Raw genomic sequence first — 17,612 nt, forward strand, 5'->3', positions numbered from 1 at the left:
GTTGCCACTACTAGCTTTTATTATTTATTTTCATTTCTTTAATGGTGTATCCTTATTTAATTCTTCATGATTTTTTGCATCGCTTGATGCTATATCCAGTTTTGAATTCTGGGAGCTTTGTCTACAGAAAAAGACAGATGCTATAACAACCCATTTAGTTTTTTATTCTAATAATTGTTGAATGTGATCTCCAATTTTTAAGTTACCACCAGAATTCAGGCTTTTTAGTAATTCTCCTGAAATGGAAAGATTTGATTTTTCCTTACGTGATTTAATTTTTCAAAAGTTGCTGATTAGCATGTGGAGTAATACTACAAGGGTTCACTACTTAAATGAACAAAATGTTGTCCAAATAACAATGAGGAAGTGTGAGAGAATGACCTAAAGATTTATCAAACTATGGCAGGAAACGTTCTGAATTCTTTGCTTACCAAAGTGTATGACCTTCTCTGGCACAGGGAATATGTCCATCATGAGGTATCCTCTCCCAAGTCAAATCAGTAAGAGTAACTGTTGATAAATAAGGATATGTTGGATTATTAAAATCAGTATCATTCTATAAAACATAGTTAGATAAACACACTGGAAAATAAGTTTGAAAAGGAGTGTTATGCTTCAAATTCTTAATAAGATTCTCTCATAATGTGCATTTAGAACTAGTACACTTTTAAAAATAACTTCATAGACTTTCCTTATTCTTCCTGCAATCTTTTTATTTTTGTTTGAGAAAAAGATTGTACTGCTTCCTGTGAAACTGGTTCCCATTGTGAGTCATGGAGTGTCAACCAGCTGCAAGAAGAAAACTTTGACCTACTAGTCCCTTGCCCTTCCTCTTTGTCCTTCCAAGACAAACTCATTACCTTTGCAATATGTCTGGCTGCAAGAAGTATGTGTCTCAAGCTGAGAAACTTCACTCATGAATTTGGGCATTCTGTGCGCTAGTAATTTGGCAGCAGCATATTATACTAATATCACTGCTCCAGAAATACAAAGAAATAATTAATCACAACAGATCAGCAAATAGATTGTAAAATATATCTAAACAAGATATCTTGGTAACACTCTAAGTGAGGAGACGTTGGTTGATCATATTAAGTACATTCAAATCCGTGGAGAATTATGATTATGCAGCTTTTGTTTCAGTACATCTATTCAAACCTAGCAGAACAGGAAGAAAACCTGAAATAATTTGTAAACTATTGTTTAGCAATTTTAGTCTTGGTCTCACTGCTTTTTTCAGTAACCCTTCACTATTTCTATGGTGATAACACGTTATATGTATAACAAATAATCATCCTATCACAGTGAAATACGTGCAAAGCCAAAAAAGAGGAATAAACCTATGAGTATTTTGCCTGCCATAAAAGATGAATAATCTCTCACTTGTCAACATGTAGAAGTCATTGAAATATGTTTGCTGATCATCCTGGGGGAGAGAGACAGAGAGAGAAATTGAAGTTGATATATTTATTTTCAGGACATTAATAATGCCACCAAAGTAGGGAAAACCCTTTTAATTAAACAGTGACTGGTACAAGAATAATACACAGATTGTTACCAGGGAGCAGTGGGTGTAGTACTGAAATACATCACAGCACACAATAGATGGAATGCTTCTGCAACGATTCTTAAGTAAACATTTCTGAACTCAGAACGACAAACAGTAAAACTAGATTTGAAATAAAAATGTTGTCATTGAATACAGTTCTACCGCAAATTGCTCAGTGTTAACAGTTCAATAAATTATGGCAAGGATACCCAGCTATACTTACAAAGGTATTATAAATGGAACAGCCTCCAAATACAAATGCTATGTTGCCTGCCATTGTCAATGCATGTCCATGCCTAAAAATGAAACAGAACAATGGTGAATAACCTGAGTCGTTGACATGACTGTGCAATATTTTTTTCTTCTCTCAAGGCTGTTCATTATGACTATTTGCCATTTATATTGTGGTAACAACAAGAAATCTCAGCCATGTCAGGGCTTGATTGTGCTAGACACTGTACAAGAATCAGTGTCCCAAAGTGTTTATTGCCTAAATTACATACATGTCAGGGAAGGGAAGAGGAAGAGGATGGGCTATCAAATATTAGGATGGCAGTTCAGATAAGCACACGGCACAATTCATAGAGGATCAGTAGCAGGAATCACAGCTTGCCACCTGCCTACCCATTATCCAGTGCTAGTTTTCTGTATGCATAGCAGCAGAGGTGAGTTTTAAGGAGCAACCTGAAGGTGGAGGCTTTTCCTACACACAAGTAACAGTAAGGGAGAGAGCCTGAAATTGATTCTGGGAGATGCAAACTACTGAGGCTGTCCTCATTGGCAGAGTGAGGGCAGGGGTCAACCTCACAACAAAATAGTAGGATGGATAGGTGGAGTAAACTGCAGATGCCTTTGAAGTTTAGGGCAAAAAGTTTGTGCTAGATCAGTGGTGGGCAGCCTGTGGGCCACATGCAGCCTATCAGGGTAATTTGATTTCAGGCTGTGAGAAATTTTGCTGACGTTGACCGTCTGAAGGCACCACCCCCCGCAGCACCCAGTGGCCAGGAACAGAGAACCGCGGCTCCTGGGAGCTGTGGGGGGCTGTGCCTGCAGGCGGTCAACGTTAGTAAAATGTCTCATGGCCCATAATCAGATTACCCTGATGGGCCGCATGCAGCCTCTGCGCTGCAGGTTGCCCACCTCTGAGCTAGATGTTTAGAAACAAATACTGTGTGATTCTTTTAATAGTTTGAAGCCCACATCCCCAAGGTCTTCTGATACTCCTATGATTCTCTCATTTCTTGTCAGAAATGATTCTTTAGACACCTAGAGATTTCCTAATTTGGTAGCTCTCAAGGGAAGACAAAAGCCCTTCTCACACAGAAGCAGCATGTCTTCCATCCCCCTCTCCATCTCCACTTTAGGGGAGCATTGGTGTTCAATCTACCTCTTTCTTTTCTCCCCCATTGCAGATAATACTAGTGGTTGGCTTAGCACTTCCAGAAATATCTCCACAGGGCTTTGCTAGTGACATGAGAAGCTCTTTGTAATTTTTTCAGTCTTATTTAGTCACACCTAGATACAGCTTGCTCTTAGGACTGTTTTATTCCATGGGCTGTCTAATGTCAAGGAATAACTGAAACTAATACAAGCAAAGTTTCTCTGGTACTAAGCAATCCAGGAGAGAGCACTGTAAACAGAGAACCTGATTGTCAAAAATAGAAGAAAGCACATTCTGCTGCGTGACTGAAATATTGGCACTTCAAACACATGAAGCAGCACGGGCCACTGTAGCAGATGAGAAGTGGAAATAAAAAAATCCTTTAGATTATTATCACCAGTGTGTCCTTCTAGTTACCAAGCCCTGGGACATAGTTGTTTTCCAGAGATGAATTGTTCAAATATAAAGAATGTTCCAGCACAGCTTCAGCTGTGATTAAGTATCCAAGTACAAAGGTTAGAAAATTAATGACCAAACAAAAATATTTACAGAATTTCAGTAAATTAAAAAAAAAAAAAAATCACCAAGTGCCTGTGTGGTTAGGTTTATTAAATCAATAAATGACGTGACGGACCATTAGCGTCAAGAAAAGAATTAATTTTATATATTCTGTCCATAAACTCTTTCCCCGCCCCTCATTAAAGAAGCTCCTTTTTACAACACCCCTACTCATCTCCTACTTTTATCTAGACTTGATATAACCCATTAATATTTTTTCAAACAAATTAATGGTTGGTAGGGAGTGGTTCCCTCCCCAGTTTCTGCTGGAATAGCACTTGCCACTTTAAAAACTATAGGCCTACTCCTGTAAACACATTTGCACACACAGATCCTAAGGTGCATATGGATGTTTAAACTACTAAAATATACGCAAATTTTCAAATATATTAAGCACATCTGCTTAACACCATGAACTTTTTTAAATTTTAGGAGGTAAATAAAGTACTCTGATATCTATAATAGCAAAAAAAAAAAAAAGTTGAGAGTTTTCTTCAGTGAGTGATGGATAACTAAGGCACTCTGTCATAATGAGTGAAGTGAAATAATAATAATCAATCATCATCATCAGAATTACCTTGTGTATACAACCCTTATTTGGCAAGATCCCAAAGCACTTTACAAACCGCTTTTATAATACTTTTATAATACTAGCGCGGGGCGGGGCGGGGCGGGGGGGCGGGCAGGCAAACTACTGCCTGCAGACCGGATTCAACCTGCAAGCTGTTTTAAGGCAGCCCATGAGCTCCCGCTGTGGAGCGGGGTCAGGAGCCGGACCACATGGCTCGGCCCCACTCTGGCACTCTGGCTGGGGCGCTGGGTTGGGGGCCGCACCATGTGGCTTGGCCCCCCTCCAGCCAGGGCGCAGGGTCAGGGGCCATAGCATTGCCCCACTCTGGCGCTCTAGCTGGGGCGCAGGGTTGGGGGCCACACCATTCCGCTCCCAGAAGCCATGGCATGGCCCCGATTCGGCTCCTATGCGCTCCAATGGCCCCCTCCAGTGCACCAATGGGAGTTGCAGGGGCAGTGCCTGTGGATGGGACAGTGTGCAGAGCCGCCTGGCTGCGCCTCCGCGTAGGAGCCAGAGAAGGAACATGCCACTGCTTCCAGGAGCCGCTTGAGGTAAGCGCCGCTCAGAGCCTGCACCCCTGAGCCTTTCCTCATGCCCCAACCCCCTGTCCCAGCCTGGAGCACCCTCCTGCACCCCAAACCTCTCATCCGCAGCCCCACCCCAGAGCCTGCACCCCAAGCCAGAACCTGCACCCTTTCCCGCACCCCTGCCCCAGCCCTGACCCCCCTCCTTCCCTCTGAACCCTTCAGTCCCAGCCCAGAGCACAATCCTACAGCCCAAACTCCTCATCCCCAGCCCCACCTCAGAGCCCACACCCCCAACCAGAGCTTTCACCCCTCCCATACCTTAACCCCAATTTTGTGAGCATTCATGACCCGCCATACAATTTCTATTCCCCAATGTGGCCCTCGAGCCAAGAAGTTTGACAACCGCGCAAAAAATTTATTATGGGATCTTATGTAATCACAAGTGATCAGAATCTCAGTTTTATATTTCATCTGAAAGATATGTGATTTTTAATTAATGTTAAGCTATAAGGGCAGACAGACAATGTAAAACACTGTTTGAATAACAGCTGATTTTCTTATTCATAGGCCAAATTAGGTGCAACAACATGAACTAAATTCAACTCACACTTTTACTGTATAAAAGTAAAACAGAAAACACACTATTTGAAGGAGACTGGTAGACAATAGTACGTTATTACTTATGACATACCTAGGGCTTGGAGAGTCTCCAATTACCTCTTTTCTAATCCAATGTCCACTTGCTAATGCCATCTTTGAACTATTCAGAAAAATATATATAGTCAGCAAGAAAATTCCAAAATCTATGAATGTTCTTGATTTTGTACAGGTGTTTAAAAAGAACAGATTTAAAAGAAAACCAATAGCCAGTATTTCTTTATTAATCAGTTGTACGTAATATTTTGTGATACAGCATGGCCAGAGGGCAGCACGAGAGTGTTAGAAGGGAGCCTTATTCCCTGTAGACGGAAGAAAGTTTGCTATAGATTAATTAAAGCACCTGAAGCCAGTCACCTGATAAAACCCCCCTGCTTCAATCAGACAAGGGAAGGAGTTGAAGCAGAGTGGATTGGTGTTGGAGCAGAGAGCAGTTTGGAGAGAAGCAGAGGAGAGTTTGGAGAAGTGCTGTGGTGGGCTAAGAAAACCAAGACCCTAGGTAAAGTGACACCTGGTTTGTGCAGAGGGAGGGCAGGAAGCCCCACAAGCTGAAGGGCAGGAGAGGGAAGTAGCCTAGGGGAAGGAACAGGTTCAAGCAGTTTACCGCTATCCCTAGGGCTCCTGAGCTGGGACCTGGAGTAGAGTAGGACCTGGAGTAGGGCCTGGATCCCTCCTGCTCCACTTGCCCCACTAGTGTCCTAGAAGAGGGAGTTAATACCCCAGTTCAAAGGGGTGAGAAACGGTGCCCTGAACCCTCCCCAAAAAGAGAAAGAGCAAGACAAATCGAAGTAGTGCCGGCAATTTGCCACAATTTGTTAATGGTATTTCATATACTGCATAGCAGTTCTGATAGGTTTTCCAAGCTAAAAAGCTCTACTTGGCATGAGAAAAAGTTTAAATACTGACCATGAATGAGTCAGAAGTATACTCCTCTTTTGTTGTTCTTCTACTGATCAGCAGCTCCATATTTCACTCACCTGTTGTGCGTGTTTCTTGCACTCTTGCAGGAGATAATGACTGTTTCTGTAGGTTAAGTACGCTGCCAGAAATTAATCTCTGGTCTCATTTATTCAGCTCCAGTTCATTCTTTACCTACATTGATAGCAGTTGCTATGACACAAAGGTACACAGAGAGAGGTGCACACCTTACGTTATTTCTCTGATGCAGCATTATTTCCAGGTGACTGAAACACACTGCAGGTTAAAAAGATACTTTACAGGTGCTGCATTCATGAACCATCAGAGTTGCAGTCAGCAGCTGATTTTTTTAAATATTTGGTTAATTTAACAAAGACTATGCTTTTTGTTTATTATTAGAGTAATTAGTCTGAGGTACCTTATAAAACAGTGGACACCTGTCATGGTAAAATAAGTCTACTACCACCAAATCTTGAACTCCTGAAGAAAAGAGAAAAGATCTGGGCCTGTAAACAGAATTTCAGTATAAATGAAATTGTAATACATTGAAACTTTGAGACTTTCATTCTACTAAATTAGAAGCAGTTTCACTCGGTCCATGTTCATTGAAAATGAAGTGCACGGTACATTGGTTGCTGTTTTGATATGTGATTATGATTTTCACTGAAGTCATTCCAGACCACAAAATTAAAAATAAAATCCTGTTTCATTGTTCCTGTAGAAATTAATTCTCCAATATACACAACCATTCCATTGCTTTTCTATATGAAGGAGATTGGCAATTTGGGAGTTCTTTGATCGTTAAGCATGTTAGATAAATAATGATAATGGTAGAGAGACATCTCAGCTATGATAGATGTATTTAGAGATCAGAAAATGCAGGTAATTTGCATTGTTAAGGCTGCATACTGCTCTTGTTTCCCACAATTCATACTGAATTAGAGTTGTATGCACTGACTGCAGACGGAATGCTTAAGTGTCTTGCTGAAAATGGAGCTTTGACATTTCTCAGGTGGTATTAAATAAAATTATTTCTTTTTCCAGTGGGTCATCTTATTGGTAAAAATCACTACATTATAATCTTAGTGGGGGGTAGTTTTAATTCTCATGCATTTTTTTTTTTTTTACCTGTTTGCAGTTCTCTGTGTGAAAGATAAGACTTTCAGTTGTTTTCTTTTTTAAATATGTAAATAGACTAGTGATTTATCCCCAATTTAATTTAATTTCACTAAATTTAGGTGAGATAATGAACCTATTTTTTCATTATTCTTAAACACAAAAAAAGAGGAAATGACATTATTTATTATTTAGACTTAGTGGGCTCAGCATTTAAATATCAAAAACAACCTCCCTTATGTTCACATAATATCAAGATTATAATTTTAAACAATCACAAGTCAGGAAATACAAAAGTAAAGTTTCTCATAACAATCTTAATGCACCTACAATAGCTATTTTGCTTATCTTACTTTCCTATTTTATAGTGTTAGATGTTTATCTAAATTCCATCAACTAACATCCAGGCCATGCTCCAGTGAGATTCAACCAGCAGAGGAGGCCAAAGAACATACACATTTTTTCCTATTGTTGTTATTACTTGCATTGTGGTCCCCCCAATAATGGATCAGAATGTGTTAGGCGCTATATTACATACAATCAGTACTGGCTATGTACATAAATTGATCATTTTTGCTTTATGAGCACGTTCATCAGCACAGGGAGAAGGAAACAAATATTTCTTGCCCTGTGGAAGCAACTAAGATCACAGACCTCCTGCATTATATACTCAGATTACATAAATTTTGTTAAGCCCTAGGTGAGCAGATTTACATGAGGGTAGCATATATGTTTTCCTTGTTGAAGAAAAAAATGTATCCATTGCCTATGTTCACCTTGTTCTTCTTCTTGCAAGGTGGAAGAGAAAAGATGGATCTCTAATTCCAACTTCATTTTGCCGGGAGACTTTGTCCATTCCTTTTGGGTGAAGATGGGCCACAGCGATCCACATGTTCATCAGGTCCAGGCTGGATTATTGTAACTTGTTGCAGCTGGGTCTGAATACAGAAGCTGAGTACATCACTGCTTTGTTTCACTTCCTCTGTGGATTCTCAATCTGTGTTTTTTGCCAGTTCAGTACATCAGTGATATCATCTCCATCCATGGCCTGCCAAGACAGCTGTGCTCTAAGGCCGAACTGGGGGGAAATGGAGCTAGTGCTGTCCCAAGCGCCACCCACTTGGGACATTAAAGCAAGACATCACTTGCAGAAGATTGTATAGATTGTCTTAGTACTATTCTTTGCTTTTCTTGTGCACTTTGCTAAGCAACAATAGGAGTGAGACTGAGGGTGAAGGTGGGCTTTATGGCACCATAGTAAAAACTGAAAAATGTTTCATGACCATTTTATTAGATTTAACTCCTGTTTTAAAATCATCACACAAACGAAAGTTGGCTACTCAAGCCTTCTATGATGCACTACGTCTACATCCTTCTTGGTTTCTTGTTATAATTTTGCACAACTCTGTTAATGAACTTCTTGAATGCAATGCGTTCATCTTTAGAGGCTTCTCGTGTGTCCGGTACTTCCATTCCTTCAACTTATATGCTCATTAGTTCATTCACATGATCACGCAGAAGGAGTCTTCTTTCAGAACACAAAATTCTATTCAATGATGAAAAACAACACTGAACTGTAGCTGTTTTGGCTGGGAGTAGCAAGAGATGAATTCCTACTTCTTTCATCCCAGGAAACATAGCACAAAGATCGGGTCAAGCCACTAGTCAAATCTTCATTCATTCATTGTATGATATTCCACTCTGTGTTCAAATTCTCTAATGTGTCCTGATCACATGGCAGCCCCATCGCTGGTAGTGCCTCACTCCACTCAACTGTTAGTGTTTTATAGGACAGGCATCTGTAAAAGCTACGTAGAGGTTGAGTAGAATCTAGACGTCGCTGTTGTAGATTTTTAAGAATCAAGTCTGTGTACTTCTTCAGATGGCTTAACAACCACTTCTTGTCCTCTTCACTTAAGGATTCAATACAAATGCCTTCATTAGTCAACTTCTGGACTGAAGTCTTTGTTTCTTCCAGTACTTTTTCAGTGGATAGCTCTCTGATCCAAATGTAGCTTCTATTGCTGGACAAAGATCTACTACTGTTGTAGCAGATGCCTAGATGCCATTGTTTAATGACCCAAGTGGTTTCAACAGTAGACTTACGAGAGAGAGAATGGCAATAGTCTTCTCTGAACGTAGTAGCAAAAGTAATCCACCAGCCTCACTACTTAGACCCATCCCATGTTGGTAGATACTTTCCAAAGCCAGTAATAATGGCTGGAGTAATTTTAAGACAATAGCCAAGGATCGCTCATGAGAAAGCCAGAGGGTTTTCCCAGGTTAGATTAATATGAACTTCAGTCCCAGTGTATCTTTTACATTTTCCAAGATATACAGTCTTTTTGGACTCTTGCTGAAAGAAGAATATAATGAAGACATTAAATTTATAGCTTTAATGTCTTTTGAAGATTCTGCAGCTCATACTAGTGATAGTTGGAGTAGATGGCCTCTGCCGTGTGTATAGGAGAGATTAGGGTTACACTTTCCTCTGAGCAAAGCTTGTACTCTACCATGTCTTCCAGAGAAGTTCGCAGCTCCATCAAAATGCACAAGCAGCCATCTGTTTGGGGTTCAATTGACAAGCATTTAACTCTTCTAAGATGTGGGTTCTCACAGATGCAGCCGATGTGTCTTCTATAACTTGAACATCTAGAAATGCATCTAGTGGCCTACAACTGACATCAAAATAATGTACACAATGACTTAATACTTGATGCCCATTTGCATCGATGCATTCATCAGCCATGTGTGCAATTTTTTTGAATGTGGTAAGAGTTCTTTGTTGGATCATATTAAAGAAGTTCTGTATTAAAATCACAAATGAGTTTGATTCCCCATAGTTTAAATTCCAGGGTATTACTAATTAAGATGTCTCTTGGTTTTTGGTCTTTTATTTTTACTGTTTCTCTCCCTCTGTGTGAAACTTGCAAGCTGCTAATTGTGTTAGTACATTCTAAGACAGAGTCTGTTCTCAAAGCGACACTTTGTAACTGGAATCTACCCAACAGACTCAAGGATGGGAGAACCAAAGAACAAGATAACATCTGGCAGCATGGAGCCATCAGGAATGTGCCATCTGCGGATTGATTCAGCAACAGCATGATGAAGTAATTCCCATAGACTGGCATAGGAAGAAATTCCTAAAAAAAATGGACTCCAGAAACTGAGAACTTTGGGGTCTGATTCTGCAAACCAACTTCCAGGAGCATCAGATGAGCATCTGATGGGCCCTGCTCCCTCCTCATGTCCAGGCCACCTGGCCAGTGGCTTGGCACGAGCAACTCTAAGACTGGTAACTATGATAACAACCTTGCAGAACCTGTGTGTGTGTGTGTGTGTGTGTGTGAATGAGTGAATAAATATGAAATTGAACGGAATGTTATAGCGATAACTAACTGCTTACTATGATTCTTTCCGTATTCACAATAAATGTGGTATTTTGCCTTATTCCCTTTAATAAGATCCTGCTGGTTTTTATTTTATTGGTATAACACCTTCACTTTTTCAACTGTTGAGTCTTTCACTGTTGCACCACATGCTTCTAGCCAGTCAGTTAAGTTTCTTTCAGAAAGATAGTGAGCATTTGCTGGTCTTGTTCGGAACCAGTGTTCAACTACAGGATGAACAAGTGACAATGCACTTAACATTGGCCTCCAGTTTGTAGGGTGTGGTATCTCTTGCTTAAACAGAAAGTATGATGCCACGGCCATGTCTGTTCGCATGAACTGTATTGTGTCTCCAGCATTCCTAACAGCCACATTAAGTACTTCTAAAATGGGCTTGGAAAGTGGGCTTATAAGGCTTTCTGCATGTTGATGCAGTCCAGAGGCCTGGTGTTTTGCTGCCTTTTCACTTAGTTTGTCAGCATTGGCTTTGCTGAGCGGTCTGACAAACCAAGCTCCTCCACTTTTACCAATTATAGCATTGGAAAGCTTTCCTTTAAGTTTTTTTTTTTTTTTTTTTTTTGCAAGAGGTGCACCAGTAGCCATCTTTTGTAACTTCAATAAATAGGAACACTCTGACCGCCAAACATTGGGAACTGCCTTTAGATTTTGGAGACACTGTTTCTTCAGTTAGTAGCTGTATTTGTGCTTCGGGCTGGTCAGATGTAGATACGCCACTTGAACCTTCAGATGACATGTTGATATATTCTTGGTTCTTGATGTGTTCCTCACCTTAGTTAGTTTTAGAGGCTTTTGAGTGGAAAAATTGTATTGTTTTTTGTCTTTTCATTTTCACTTTGACCTGCAACATATAAAAGAGATATGAATAAATGTTTTGTTAGGATAATGCAAATTTAACATAAGGATAATGTAAAATACACCAACACAACAGTTTAGATTTCTAAAAAAATATAAATTTAATTTAAACTGACTTCTGAAAAGTAAGCCATCCTGGGATAAGAGGGAAGTCCTCTCATGGATCAGTAACTGGTTAAAAGATAGGAAACAAAGAGTAGGAATAAATTATCGTATTTCAGAATGGAGAGAGATAAATAGTGGTATCCCTGAAGGGTCAGTACTGGGACCATTACTATTCAACATATTCATAAATGACCTGGAAAAAATGGGTAAACAGTGAGGTGGCAAAATTTGCAGATGATACAAAACTATTCAAGATAGTTAAGTACAAAGCAGACTGCGAAGAGTTACAAAGGGATCTCACAAAACTGGGTGACTGGGCAACAAAATGGCAGATAAAATTCGATGTTGATAAATGCAAAGTAATGCACGTTGGAAAACATAATCTCAACTATACATACAAAATGATGGGGTCTAAATTAGCTGTTAACACTCAAGAAAGATGTTGGAGTCATTGTGAATGGTTCTCTGAAAATATCCACTCAATCAGCAGCAGCAGTCAACAAAGCAAACAGAACGTTGGGAATCATTAAGAAAGGGATAGATAATAAGACAGAAAATATCATATTGCCTTATATAAATCCATGGTCGAATCGTGGAAGTCAACGAATGGCTACGCAGGTGGTGTCGGAGAGAAGGCTTTGGATTCTTTGACCATGGGATGGTGTTCCATGAAGGAGGAGTGCTGGGCAGAGACGGGCTCCATCTTACGAAGAGAAGGAAGAGCATCTTTGCCAGCAGGCTGGCTAACCTAGTGAGGAGGGCTTTAAACTAGGTTCACCGGGGGAAGGAGACCAAAGCCCTGAGGTAAGTGGGAAAGCGGGATACCGGGAGGAAGCACAGGCAGGAATGTCTGCGAGGGGAGGGCTCCTGCCTCATACTGGGAATGAGGGGCGATCAACAGGTTATCTCAAGTGCTTATATACAAATGCACAAAGCCTTGGAAACAAGCAGGGAGAACTGGAGGTCCTGGTGATGTCAAGGAACTATGACGTGATTGGAATAACAGAGACTTGGTGGGATAACTCACATGACTGGAGTACAGTCATGGATGGTTATAAACTGTTCAGGAAGGACAGGCAGGGCAGAAAAGGTGGGGGAGTAGCACTGTATGTAAGGGAGCAGTATGACTGCTCAGAGCTCCGGTACGAAACTGTGGAAAAACCTGAGTGTCTCTGGATTAAGTTTAGAAGTGTGTGCAACAAGAGTGATGTAGTGGTGGGAGTCTGCTATAGACCACCGGACCAGGGGGATGAGGTGGATGAGGCTTTCTTCCGGCAACTCACGGAAGCTACTAGATCGCATGCCCTGATTCTCATGGGTGACTTTAATTTTCCTGATATCTGCTGGGAGAGCAATACAGCGGTGCATAGACAATCCAGGAAGTTTTTGGAAAGCGTAGGGGACAATTTCCTGGCGCAAGTGCTAGGGGAGCCAACTAGGGGGGGCGCTTTTCTTGACCTGCTGCTCACAAACCGGGTAGAATTAGTGGGGGAAGCAAAAGTGGATGGGAATCTGGGAGGCAGTGACCATGAGTTGGTTGAGTTCAGGATCCTGACGCAGGGAAGAAAGGTAAGCAGCAGGATACGGACCCTGGACTTCAGGAAAGCAGACTTCGACTCCCTCAGGGAACGGATGGCCAGGATCCCCTGGGGGACTAACATGAAGGGGAAGGGAGTCCAGGAGAGCTGGCTGTATTTCAAGGAATCCCTGTTGAGGTTACAGGGACAAACCATCCCGATGAGTCGAAAGAATAGTAAACATGGCAGGCGACCAGCTTGGTTTAATGGTGAAATCCTAGCGGATCTTAAACATAAAAAAGAAGCTTACAAGAAGTGGAAGGTTGGACATATGACCAGGGAAGAGTATAAAAATATTGCTCGGGCATGTAGGAAAGATATCAGGAGGGCCAAATCGCACCTGGAGCTGCAGCTAGCAAGAGATGTCAAGAGTAACAAAAAGGGTTTCTTCAGGTATGTTGGCAACAAGAAGAAAGCCAAGGAAAGTGTGGGCCCCTTACTGAATGAGGGAGGCAACCTAGTGACAGAGGATGTGGAAAAAGCTAATGTACTCAATGCTTTTTTTGCTTCTGTTTTCACTAACAAGGTCAGCTCCCAGACTGCTGCGCTGGGCATCACAAAATGGGGAAGAGATGGCCAGCCCTCTGTGGAGATAGAGGTGGTTAGGGACTATTTAGAAAAGCTGGACGTGCACAAGTCCATGGGGCCGGACGAGTTGCATCCGAGAGTGCTGAAGGAATTGGCGGCTGTGATTGCAGAGCCCTTGGCCATTATCTTTGAAAACACATGGCGAACGGGGGAAGTCCCGGATGACTGGAAAAAGGCTAATGTAGTGCCCATCTTTAAAAAAGGGAAGGAGGAGGATCCTGGGAACTACAGGCCAGTCAGCCTCACCTCAGTCCCTGGAAAAATCATGGAGCAGGTCCTCAAAGAATCAATCCTGAAGCACTTACATGAGAGGAAAGTGATCAGGAACAGTCAGCATGGATTCACCAAGGGAAGGTCATGCCTGACTAATCTAATCGCCTTTTATGATGAGATTACTGGTTCTGTGGATGAAGGGAAAGCAGTGGATGTATTGTTTCTTGACTTTAGCAAAGCTTTTGACACGGTCTCCCACAGTATTCTTGTCAGCAAGTTAAGGAAGTATGGGCTGGATGAATGCACTATAAGGTGGGTAGAAAGCTGGCTAGATTGTCGGGCTCAACGGGTAGTGATCAATGGCTCCATGTCTAGTTGGCAGCCGGTGTCAAGTGGAGTGCCCCAGGGGTCGGTCCTAGGGCCGGTTTTGTTCAATATCTTCATAAATGATCTGGAGGATGGTGTGGATTGCACTCTCAGCAAATTTGCGGATGATACTAAACTGGGAGGAGTGGTAGATACGCTGGAGGGGAGGGATAGGATACAGAAGGACCTAGACAGATTGGAGGATTGGGCCAAAAGAAATCTGATGAGGTTCAATAAGGATAAGTGCAGGGTCCTACACTTAGGACGGAAGAATCCAATGCACCGCTACAGGCTAGGGACCGAATGGCTAGGCAGCAGTTCTGCGGAAAAAGACCTAGGGGTGACAGTGGATGAGAAGCTGGATATGAGTCAGCAGTGTGCCCTTGTTGCCAAGAAGGCCAATGGCATTTTGGGATGTATAAGTAGGGGCATAGCGAGCAGATCGAGGGACGTGATCGTTCCCCTCTATTCGACACTGGTGAGGCCTCATCTGGAGTACTGTGTCCAGTTTTGGGCCCCACACTACAAGAAGGATGTGGATAAATTGGAGAGAGTCCAGCGAAGGGCAACAAAAATGATTAGGGGTCTAGAGCACATGACTTATGAGGAGAGGCGGAGGGAGCTGGGATTGTTTAGTCTGCAGAAGAGAAGAATGAGGGGGGATTTGATAGCTGCTTTCAACTACCTGAAAGGGGGTTCCAAAGAGGATGGCTCTAGACTGTTCTCAATGGTAGCAGATGACAGAACGAGGAGTAATGGTCTCAAGTTGCAATGGGGGAGGTTTAGATTGGATATTAGGAAAAACTTTTTCACTAAGAGGGTGGTGAAACACTGGAATGCGTTACCTAGGGAGGTGGTAGAATCTCCTTCCTTAGAGGTTTTTAAGGTCAGGCTTGACAAAGCCCTGGCTGGGATGATTTAACTGGGAATTGGTCCTGCTTCGAGCAGGGGGTTGGACTAGATGACCTTCTGGGGTCCCTTCCAACCCTGATATTCTATGATTCTATGGTACGTGCACACCTTGAATACTGTGTGCAGATCTGATCACCCCATCCCCAAAAAGGTATATTGGAATTGGAAAAGATACAGAGATGGGCAACTAAAATGATTAGGGGTATGAAACAGGAGGCGAGATTAAAATGACTGGGAATTTTCATCTTAGGAAAGAGACGACTAAGAGGGTATATGATAGAGGTCTATAAAAATCTTGACTAGTGTGAAAAAAGTGAATAAAGGAAATGTTATTTAATCCTTCACATAACACAAGAACTAGCAGTCACCCAATGAAATTAATAGGCAGCAGGTTTTAAAAAAAACAAAAAAAAGTACTTCTTCACACAACATAAAGTCAACCTGTGGAACTCTTTGCCAGGGGATGCTGCGAAGACCAAAACTATAACAGGATTAAAAAAAGAACTAGATAAAATTCCTGGAGAATAGGTCCATCAATGGCTATTAGCCAGGATGGGGAGAGATGCAACACCATGCTCTGCGTGTCCCTAGCCAGTTTGACAGAAGTTGGGAATGGGCAAAAGGGTTGGATCACTTGATGATTACCTGTTCTGTTCATTCCCTCTGAAGCACCTGGCCTTGACCACTGTCGGAAGACAGGATACTGGGCTAGATGGGCCATTGGTCTGACTCAGTATGGCCATTCTTATATAAAAACTAATTATAATAATAAAAATGTTTAGTGCAGAAACTCCCCAACATAATGGCCTCTCGAGATAGCAAAGATGTGAGATAATAACCTTGGCAAATAATGCATTTTAAAAATCTTGGCCTACTAGGAAACAAATGTATATCAGTTTCCATTCCCAGTCACAAATCTAGCATTCTGGAGCGAAGTCACTAAAATATAGTCCAACAAACAAATGTTTATTTAACGTGCCCCTCACTTTTCCCTCCACCACACTCCACTCACGGGTCTTGTCCTTGGTCAGTGGAGACTCAGAGGTCCTTTCACATGAGTTCACCTCCCAGGTGGGGGGCAAGAAGGCACCTTGCTTGTTCGTCCCACTGCTCACTGTTCGCTCTGCCCACTGTTGTTTGTTGTGCCACCGTTCACTCCACTGCTCTGTTGCCAATAGCCCTGCACAGTCACCTTCTGCTGCCACCTGCCACAGTGACCTTTGTGAGTAGGTCTCTTGAGGTTCCACTGGCTCTCAGTGATTGCAGCTGAGCTCTCAATGGGGGAACCTCACTGCTAGTGCAGGCTGGGCTGTATCTTCTACAGAAACACTGTGCCACAGCCCGTCTAAGCACTTAGACCTGATTATCAGTGATTTCAGCTGTAGTGGTCACTTAACAAAACAAAAGACTCTCTATGGAGCCTAATCAGCTCTGTCTTTAAACAGTGGCGAGGGGCAGATCAAATCGTACTTGTGACTCAGGCAGACCATCAAGCAAAACACCTGTCCCCACCCTCTCTCTTGATGCCCTCAATCAACATAGGCTAAGTACAGTTCTACTGTCCCTTACTCATACAATAAGAATAACAACATTCCATTAACCCCTCCGCCCCCCTCCACATTCAAGTGATTTGTAACCCAACCCGGGCCAAAATCTATCACTTGGGCAACACAGCTGTTTGCTGGATACCTAGGTAGAGTAAGTGTGAATGTAAATACAATCTGGTCCTGAAGCCTTTCCCCCAGCCCATCACTAGCTGTCAGGGAGGGCTCATTTAGACTTTGCTTACAAATCACAATTTGACATTATTAGGTTGGCCAACATCACCGAAACGAATGCACTGACATTGTCATAAAAAACCACAGCTGTATAAGGAAGCTGAGTCTATGTTCATACTTTTCAAATCTATTACACTTTTTCAGATGCACGTATTTTATCATACACTGCATATGCTTTTAAAGTGTGTATTAATGTTTCAATTTCAATTCAAATGTCCAAACAGTCACTAAACTGGCATGTAACTAGTTCACAAAACTGGGGGGGTTGGGGAAATCCGAGGAGGGGGAGGGAAAACACTGCCTGGGTCCTATTCCCGGCTCCGCTGCTGGCTGGGTGACCTTGGGCAATGGATGCTCCCCATCCTCAGGTGCCACCGCGAGCGGGCTGCCCGGCGCGGAGCTGGCTGGGCGCCCCGCTCTACGGCAACGCGAGGGTTAAACACTAACCATAAGGCGGGGGAGAGGAAAAGGCGCCGGCATCACGTGACCGGGCGGCTCTCTCACGCTGAGGATAGACCGGTGCTAGGACCCACC

This window comes from Natator depressus, chromosome 5, assembly GCF_965152275.1.
Source record: "Natator depressus isolate rNatDep1 chromosome 5, rNatDep2.hap1, whole genome shotgun sequence".
Classification (NCBI taxonomy): domain Eukaryota; kingdom Metazoa; phylum Chordata; order Testudines; family Cheloniidae; genus Natator; species Natator depressus.